Consider the following 9,786-nt stretch of genomic DNA (forward strand, 5'->3'; position numbering starts at 1 on the left):
TCAATTTAAGGTATGCTGGCAAGCGGGAAATGATTTCCAATTTATATATGTCATTTCTGATATTTCTTCAGTAGCTAAGAAAAAAGAGAGAGAGAGAATTTTTGGATTTCTGCTAAATTGACCCATAATAGTTTTTTTATGGCTTTTTGTGTTTGAATAGTTGGCAAGGGTCATGTAAAGGTCAGGAGTTTTAACTCAAGACCCATCCTCATCTTCTCTAGGAAAGTAAGTAGTAAAGGAAAGAATAAAAGAAATGAATAAACAAATTTCATTGGTCAGTTCAGTGCAAAATGTCGTTTAGTCATTAATTATGATGAGAAATTTCCATTTATGATAGAACCTTTTAATGGTAGAACTGATTATTGAAGCCAGTGATCAGCTGTAGGATGGAAATAGCTGGTGTTTGGATTTGGGTGAAGAATGAGCAGATGCCCTTCAGGGGCATAAATGTGTCTCCTTCGCAACCATTTCCTTGGAAAGGTGAAAGACAGCGCCTCTGACTCCAGACTCTGAATGTCGATGGTTTAAAGTTGAAACTTCATGCTCTGAGAGTTAATACCGTTGTCTTCGAGGGGTGAGTTTGCTCCAGCCGCTGTAACCAAGTACAGTGAGAGAAGCAGAGGGGTCAAGCTAGACTCATGAGCCAAGGCCATTCGATGGCATCTCGAGCTGAGACACGGGGACCGGTGGCCCAGGGTGTAGCGTGCATGTGAGGAGACCAAGCTCGGGGACCCAGGAATTTCAACAGTGGGAATTCCAGGAGGTGCGGGGGAGTTGGCCGGGGGGCCTGCAGAGGAGGACCCACAAGAAGAGGGGGAGCAAGTGGCACGGAGGGCCGGACGCGGAGGGAAGAAGGCCAGGGGCAAGGGGGGCGTGGCCGGGGCAGCCGCTGGTCAGGGCAGAGGCGGGCAGGGCTGGGTTCGCGGCTTCCTCGGGCTTTCGTGGTCCTCGCAGTGGTTTTGGTGGCTGGTGAGACCCAAGCCTGATTGGAATGATGGAAAGAGAGGACAAGAGAAGACACGGAGCTGGCAGGTAGAGGCAACTCCATCAGCCCTGGAGCAGAAGCACCCCCTCCCGGTGCGTGACCACTGCTAACGGTGGCCTGTGCTCCAAGTCCTCAGGAGCAGTACTGGCTGCTCAGCGGGCAGATGGGAAGGAAGCTCGTGCCCAGTGGGGCACGAGGCCTAGGCGGGGACCTGGCCGTCTGTTTCGGGTGCTGGAGGGGAGGTGGGAGCCAGGAGAGATGTTGAGCATCGCCTTCTCTGTGGAGGACCTTGACCTCCGTGCTCAGGGTCTTTTCTGCTCCTGGGCTCCTTACCATCCAGAGCTCTGACATCGACTTCCACTTTTCACCTCTTGGACTTTTCTAGAGGAATGACACATGATAGCCAGGAAATTAAGGAGGTAAAGAGCTGGCTGCAGAGGCCACTGGGACCTGAGGTGTGTGTGGGTTTGGAATTGCTCGTCATCAAGTTGGATGCCCTGGTGGCTCAGACGGTCAAGAATCTGCCTGCAAGGCAGAACACCTGGGTTCCATCCCTGCATCAGGAAGATCCCCTGGAGGAGGGATAGGCTGCCCACTCCAGTATTCTTGGGCTTCCCTGGTGGCTCAGACAGTAAAGAATCTGCCTGCAAGGCGAGAGACCTGAGTTCCATCCCTGAATCAGGAAGATCTCCTGGAAAAGGGCATGACTACCCACTCCAATATTCTTGCCTGAAGCCTGGCAGGTTACAGTCCATGGGACTGAGCAACAATCACACACACATCTTGGATTTAGTTCCTGGAGGCAAAGAAAGTGAAAGTCCAGGCTTGCAGATCACCTGTCCCCCCGGGGTGCACGGGGGCCTTCACGTGCTGCTGTGGTCCTGCTGCAACTGGGACACCGGAAATGCAGACAGTTGGGGGAGGTGGGGTCAGAGAGAGCCTCATGCGGAAGGCTGTTTCACAGAATGAGCCCCACGGAGCTGCCACGGATGTCAGGGAGAGGCTTCCCCCTAGGGAGGGGTGCATTGGGAAAAAGCCTTCTGAAAGTGGTGTCAACATGCTAACAGGTGTGCACCGGGCTAAATACAGAACACGCACCCCCACAGAGCTGCCTTGCTCTCGGGACAAAGCCCTTGATCGTGAGCACCAGCAGAAGGCCTGAGGTGCGGCTGGGGACATCCAAGGGGCTTCTTAAGCGTTAGGGCCTCCTCAGCGGAGCTCTGTACTCACCTCCCACAGAGCAGGCTCGCTCGTCAATTTTTAGATTCTCAAATTCCCCATGAAAGAAGTTATTTTTGTCAGATAAGGAATTGTCAGCAGGCCTTGAAGTCAAACCCGCCATTGTCAGACGCCTTGACCTGCCCCTGCCAGGAAAAGCTACAAAAAGTCACAATTTGAGGACAGAGATTGTAGGTCTGGAGCCTACTTGTCTTAGAAGAAAGCCCTTTGGTAATGATTTTCAATTAAAAAGTTTTATTGGGTATACTCTGTCCTCCTTTGCCTAGAGAAAAACTTCCTGGGGTGTGGGTAAAATTCAAAGTAGGTGGGACCATGAAACCTGCCTCCCCCTGAAAACAAGGTAATCTGCAATTCGTATAACTTTCTGGAACTTGGAAATTCCTGTTCTGTTAAGTAGGGTCAGCTATTTTGGAAGTGACTATTTAGCCCTAAGCCTTACATAGCAACTTATATTTTCTTTGCGGATTGTTGTGAGATTTTAGGAAACACGTCAGCTGGATTTGCTTCTATATTACAGAGGGAGCTTGTATTCTGGCCCTGGGGAATTGTTTGTGGCTGATTAAGAAATTGCTCCTCTGTCCATGGGATTTTCCAGGCAAGAATACTGAAGTGGGTTGCCATTTCCTTCTCCAGGGGATCTTCTCCATTCGGGTATTGAATCTGGGTCTCTTGCATTGCAGGCAATTCTTTACCAATGGAGGCACCAGAGAAGCACCCAAGACATCGCTTAGATGCCTGGATTCATCTGTGTGATGTCCACCATGGATGCAGACCTTGACAGACCTCTGTAGGCTCCAGCCCTGAGGCTGTGGCCCTGGTGTGTGGCCCGTGTCGGGGGTGGTGGCCTCCTCTGTCCTGTGCTCCCTGCCAGCTTATCCTGGGAGCAGATCATCAAAGCAGGGGAACGCCAGGTCAGAACACGAGGCTGACCTTCTGCCGTGACTCACTCACAGGCGTCTGGGGCTGAGCCGAGGTTCAGCCAGTTGTTGGCTGGTTCCCTTGTGCCGGCCTTGGCAGGGTGCTGGCTTTCTTTCCTCCGGGGCCCCCTCTTCCATCCTGACTCCCAGATCTCTAAACTGGCTGCGCTGCTGGCCTCTCTCCTGCCGCCTTTTCTCTGTGAGAGCGCACAGCCAGACTGCCTTGCTCCCGGGGCCTCCGTGGCCTGACGCCGCTTCCTCAGCAGGACCGTGTCCTCACCAGCCTGTCTCCGTGCTCGCTGACTCGTAGCCCTGAGCCTGATCTCAGCCCCCTCAGCTCTCCTCCTTCCTGGGCCCCTCAGGCTGCGGACCGACACCCGGGGTGATGCTCCCGGACCAGCGCCGCGTCCGGCCATGCCGTCCCCAGGGGCACTTCTGACGTCCCGGGTGGCACACTTCGCTGCCTATGATGGCCACAGGAGTAATGTCCAAGGGACCCCGACCAGATATTACAGAAGTGGGCACCATCAGTCTAAAGGAAGCAGGATCTGCAGCCCCTCAAAACTCCCCCTAAGCAAGAATGAGGGTCCCACTTGCCAGAAAAAAATGGACACATAGATGATAGTGACCTTGGTGTTCCAGGCCCTGTTCCAAGTCCGGCATGGGTATTAACTCATTTAATGCTCATAGCAACTCTGAGGGGTACGTACGTTAGGGTCTTCTTGCTGTTCATAAGGAAAACACAGAGAAGCTGAGGAGCTCACCTGAAATTGCACAGGAGCATGGGGTAGCCCTGGGGTTTGAACCCAAGCAGTCTGGCTCCAGAGCACGTGCTTCTAAGCCTTACCCTCCTGCAAGTTTTAAAAGAGAAGTCAGACATGAAATGTATCAGAAACCAACCACACTCGGGAGATTGTCTAAAGACCCACCTTCAGATACGAAACAGCACTGCAGGACCGCGTCAAGTCCACGGGACCTGGGCGGCCGCCTTGGTCCATTAGCATCACACCTGCCGGGTCTGGCATCACAGATGCGGCAGAGGCTGACGGTGGCCTCACCTGTGCTCCCTGCTGCTGTTCTGGAATGCTCCTCGACCTCTGCTCAGCAAAACAAGAGCTTGGAGAAGCCTGAGGTCCAAGCGAGCTTGAGTGCGCTGGAAGGAGAAGGCTTCCTGGAGGGACGAGATGGAGATGCTTGTCTAACTTGAGAGGAAAAGTCTCTTGCAGGGTGGCTGAGTCAGGGAAGGGGCCAGGCTGCATCAGGGTGTACAGTCCGCTGGGCCCCTCTGCAGCCGTTGTACGTGCAGAATAACCTCATGTCAGTGTTCTCAGTGATACAGGGAGGAAGGCGCATTTTGCAGATTGATTCTCTGAATCGTAGTTTCCTTCAGGAATTTGTACAAGATGCCAGGGCTTCCCTGGTGGCTCAGTGGTAAAAGAATCCATCTGCAGTGCAGGAGACACAAGAGATTCAGGTTCAATCCCTAGGTCAAGAAGATCCCCTGGGAGGAAATGGCAACCCACCCTAGTATTCTTGCCTGGAGAATCCCATGGACAGAGGAGCCTGGTGGGCTGCAGTCCATGGGGTCACAAAGAGTTGGACACGACATAGCATGCATGCATACAAAAGGCCCCACAGTGAAATGAAGAACAAAATCAAGATCCCTACACTTGAGCCCAGGGTGATGGAGGACATTGATTTTACAGAAAGATGCCTCATCTGGTGGATGTGGGATGCTGAGCAGGGAGGAAAGGGCCGGTGGGGCTTGGCACCAACTCATGGAGGACTTCGAATCCAGGGGGGAGGTCAGAGTGTGAAATTACAGGTGAGGGGAGAAACTGTGTTTTTGAGGAGACAGCCATGAAACTTAGGTTTAAGGGACATCTATGGTGTGCCAACAGTACGAACAGATTGGAAAAAGGAAGGGCTAAGATTTGGAGACTGAGCGAGGAGTGGACTATCATAATGTAGACAATGCGATTTGGGGGTGGAGAAGACTGTGGGGAGCATAGACTCGTATTCTGCATTCGTGGGTGAGCGGAGGTCCCACAAAGAGAGCAGGTGGAAGAAAGGGAGGGAGTTGGGTGTGGACAGCTGCTTTCTCTCTGGGGAATTATGGCCAAACTGAGATGGGAGATTTGATCTTCCTTTAAATGAGAGTTATTGATGTAGATGGTGGATCCACCCAGGAGACTGTAAATTTAGCCCATGTGTGTGTTTAGCGTAACCGTTAACACTGATAGGAAACAAGCGATAAAGGTGGTTTTACACTGTTGAGTAGAGAGTTCTCTTTGACATGCGATTCACAGAGATGGAGCTTAATGAGGTTACTCGTCCAGGGTTTTATAATTTCTTTTCAGCTGGACTTGCAGTGTCCTGGTGTGAGCAGAGCAGAGTGGCCTCTTTGGGGAGACCCCTGTGTTCTTTGGGGCTGGGCTGGGGGAGGCAGGGTTCAGGCATTGGTTGCATTTGAGGAGGTGAGGATGAGCTATAACCTTAGTCACTCACAGGTTCAAAGAAAGACGTGTTGACATTGGGAAGAGCTATGACCCAGGACCTTCCTGCATGGATTCTCAGGGTTCCCCTTGGAGTAAGAGAGCCCCGTTCGTCCCGGCTACCGATCCACCTGAGACATGGTCTGCTCACTCCTCCGGGGCCTGGTTTCCCACATAGGGTCCATTGCCTAGAAGGGAAAACTACAGGTCCTGACAGGAATGGTCCTTCAGAAAGGTCTTCATCTCCCCAGCACCTTGAGCTCTCCTGATGCAAGCACGCCTTCTGACTTGGCCAGTGTTTTATTACTGATGAAATGCTTTTGCAGGACTTGCCTGGTAACTCAGTTGGTAAAGAATCCGCCTGCAATGCAGGAGACCCCAGTTCAATTTCTGGGTTGGGAAGATCTGCTGGAGAAGGGATAGGCTACCCACTGCAGTATTCTTGGGCTTCCCTTGTGGCTCAGCTGGTAAAGAGTCCTCCTGCAATGTGGGAGACCTGGGTTCGATCCCTGGGTTAGGAAGATCCCCTGGAAAAGGGAAAGGCTACCCACTCCAGTATTCTGTCCTGGAGAATTCCATGGCTGTATAGTCCATTCAGTCGCAAAGAATCGGACATGACTGAGTGACTTTGACTTTCACTTTCAGATGCTTTTGCAGGTAGCACCTGGGCCTGCGGTCAAGCTTGGAACCCTGGGGCTCATGGTTTGTCCCTGAGACTAGAGCTGGTTCCTTCCAGAGTGGCAGGAGACCAGCCTTCCAAAGGAAGGAGGGGATTGAAACTGGGAACCCTGGAGAGCTTAGGAGTGGGTGATGACAGTTGGAAACTTAAAGTGGCTATTTATGGCTGTAGTCTTGAAAGGATCTGTGGTTTATAAAGCTTCTGCTCTCCCAAGCCTTGCCTTCGTTGTGGTTCAGTTGGTCAGTCATGTCCGACTCTGTGACCCCATGGACTGCAGCACACCAGGCTTCCCTGTCTTTCACCATCTCCCAGAGCTTGCTCAAACTTATGTCCATTGAACCACTGATGCTGTCCAGCCATCTTGTCCCTCCTCTGTCGTCCCCTTCTCCTCCTGCCTTCAATCTTTCCCAGCCTCAGGGTCTTTAACACTGAGTCAGATCTTCACATCAGGTGGCCAAAGTATTAGAACTTCAGCTTTACCATCAGTCCCTCTAATGAATATTCAGGGTTGATTTCCTTTAAGATTGACTGGTTTGATCTCCTTCCAGTCCAAGGGACTCTCAAGAATCTTCTCCAACAACTCAGTTCAAAAGGATCAGTTCTTCGGTGCTCAACCTTCTTCATGGTTCAACTCTCACATCCATACATGACTACTGGAAAAACTATAGCTTTGACAATATGGGCCTTTGTTGGCAAAGTAATATCTCTGCTTTTTAATACTCTGCCTAGGTTGGTCATAGCTTTTCTTGCAAAGAGCAAGCATCTTTTAATTTCATGGCTGCAGTCACCATCTGCAGTGATTTTTGAGCCCCCGAAAATAAAGTCTCTCACTGTTTCCATTGTTTCCCCATCTATTTTCCATGAAGTGATGGCACTGGATGTCATGATCTTAGTTTTCTGAATGCTGAGCCTTGCCTAGGCCACCAAGAGTATCCTGGGGTGACAAGGAGCTGTGAAGTGCAGCCCCTCTTGATCTGCCCTTGTCCCTCTGCAGAGACAGAGACTAGGCTAACCTGGAAAAGAGCTGACCCCACGCTGACCCCACATGCTGGCCTCGGGGGAGCCCACGCCCCTGTCTTAACAGCAGAGCCCCTCCATGCACTCTCCTGGAGTGGACGGTAGGCTCTCAGTGGGCCGTCCGAGCTCTCAGAGTGCTGAGGTGAAGGAAGCAGACAGATAGATCCCTTCCTCCTTCCCATGACTGGACCAGGCCAGCGGCTGCCTCGCCACACACGTCAGGGCTCTGGAGGGCTCTCTCCCTTTACCTCTGAGCGTCTCTGTTTCAGAAGGCAGGCCTTGTGTTTGCTTTGCATGCAGGCACACACCTGTGTACACACGTGAATGTCTCGGAACGGTGGATGTGAGCTGCTCCTTGGTGCCCAGCGAAGGGAAGGGGCTGGACAGCTCACCAACGAGAAGCACATCAAGTTTGAATGTGAAATAATTCGGCTTCAAACAACAAAAGAGAACACAATGACTTTCGGCCTAAGCATTTTCAGAGCCCTTTCTTTCCGGAGCCGCTAGGCCCGGGGTCTTTGAAGATCATAATTCGTGCCTTGGTACAGCCGAGCCCTGCCCCTTGTGATGGGCATTATGTCTGCCCAAGACCGTACATCAGATCGAGGGGCTGTTCTAAGTAGATGGCAGATGCCGAGGACAGTGCTGGCTAAGTGGCACTTTGCAGGGGAAAGAACCTGGGAAATGTCCCCAAAACCACCGGGGCAGTCAGCCAGCCAGAGGGGAGGGGGGTCAAGCCTGCCTGCAGGTTGGCCACTTGCATCCCCAGCCCACCTCCGCTTTCCTGGGGTGGACTGTACACGGGGCCTCTAGAGATGGACGCACTCTGCCATGATGGCCTCTAAATGGTTTAATTAGAATTTCCTGGAATGACCCCTCCCCTCCCCCACCCACCACGGTGTCGCTAGGCCTGTCACCCCTTTCCGCCCCCACCCCACCCTCCCGCCCCTGCAGCCCCCGCCCTGCTTTGCGAGTTCCGGCCAGACAAGCCTGAGGACTCTTCCTCGGAGGCTAACACGCACCGTGAAGCCAGCAATGACTGTCCAGATCTCACTGTGAAAACTTTACCAGGGCTGTGCTGAAAAATCTCCCTGCACCCTCCCACTCCTTCTCAGAGAACGAAAAAATCCATCAAATTAACACATCAATGAGTTGATTGTAATCTCCAGGGCTCAGTGTAGCACTCTCTGGCCGCCCAGACAGGAGCCCGGCATGATTTATCAATGCAAACCTAATAGCATCAATATGAATCTAACTAAAAATCAATATTTCATTACCAAATTGTTAGTGAGAATGAAGAAAAATGGCCGGAGTCAGAGCATTCTCTAGGGTAGGAGCATCTGGAGTTCAATGTGACAAGATGACTGATGCGTGACTCGGGGCCGGGGAAGGACACCGCGAGGACAGGCCCGCGACGCCGGGGGCCAGAGAGCCGCCCTGCAAGCCGCCCTGCTTCCGCCCTCCCTTCTTAGGAGAAGGAGAGCGGGAGAAGGGAAAGCAAGGGGCGAGATGGTGGGCTCCTCCTCAGCACGACCGCACATGGAGGGGCAGGGCTGGTCGGCGTGGCCCGGGGCGCCCGCGTCCTGCTCAGGGAGACCGGACCCTGCGCCGCCCCGTCCCCAGTCCCCATGGGGCTCATGGTTAGGGCTCGTCTTTCACCATGCTCAGTGGCGGCAGGGTGCTTGGTTTCTGCTGCCATAGGTCCCCAAGGCTTGTGCTCTCTGGGGATGACCACGGGGGGCTGGAGGAGAAACGGAAGCTACCCCTCCTGGGGCTGCGCTGGGGAGGTGACGGGGCCCTGTGATTCTCACCATGCTGATGGGCCATTTACTGCCTTAGCTGCTCCAGCTGTGTTATCTCTCAGAGGCCCAAGGTCGTGTCTGGGAGAGGCTGATTATCCATGTGAAGTTGTGCTAGTCACTCTTTGTGACCTCATGGACTGTGGCCCGCCAGGCTGCTCTGTCCATGGGAGTCTCTAGGCAAGAATACTGGAGTGGGTGGCCATGCCCTTCTCCAGGGGATCTTTCTGACCCAGGGACTGAACCCAGGTTTCCTACATTGCAGGCAGATTCTTTATCATCTGAGCCACCAGGGAAGTCCCAGTGTGAAGTAGAAAGGAACATGAAAAAAAAAGTTTCAGTGAGTAAAACGCTGTGGCTCAGGGTTGTGTTCTAAGCGTCCAAACGCAAGAATGGTTCCTTGGACAGGAAGGTGGTGGTCCTCTCAGATGTAAGCCCCTCCTCTTCACTGACGGTGAAATTTGAGCTGAAGAAGCATCATGGAGTCCTTCCCCAATGCCTGGGATTCCAGGTCTGCTCCCGCCTGACTCAGGCTGGTGCAGTGACTTTGGTCTTACTCGTCTGCATCTCACCCTGATACGGCTTCTGTAGGACTGTCACCCATGCCCAACAGCAGAGAAGATTCTGGATGAAACCAGGCTTTCCCAGATGGCTT

At 52.8% G+C, this 9,786-nt stretch overlaps 1 long non-coding RNA gene across 2 annotated transcripts; it reads right to left on the reverse strand.

Moving 5' to 3' along the window:
- Positions 1-261: 261 nt before the first annotated feature.
- Positions 262-9,419, reverse strand: LOC133237452 (uncharacterized). Of its 2 annotated transcripts, XR_009733199.1 has the most exons (4): positions 9,144-9,419; positions 7,581-7,764; positions 4,071-4,586; positions 262-592 (listed from the first exon to the last, which is right to left on the reverse strand). It is a non-coding gene; the product is annotated as an uncharacterized LOC133237452 (long non-coding RNA). The 2 variants fall into 2 exon arrangements; XR_009733198.1 differs by lacking the exon at positions 262-592 and having other exon boundaries at positions 3,804-4,586.
- Between the last annotated feature and the right edge of the window lie 367 nt (positions 9,420-9,786).

Source organism: Bos javanicus, chromosome 24 (assembly GCF_032452875.1).
Source record: "Bos javanicus breed banteng chromosome 24, ARS-OSU_banteng_1.0, whole genome shotgun sequence".
NCBI lineage: Eukaryota > Metazoa > Chordata > Mammalia > Artiodactyla > Bovidae > Bos > Bos javanicus.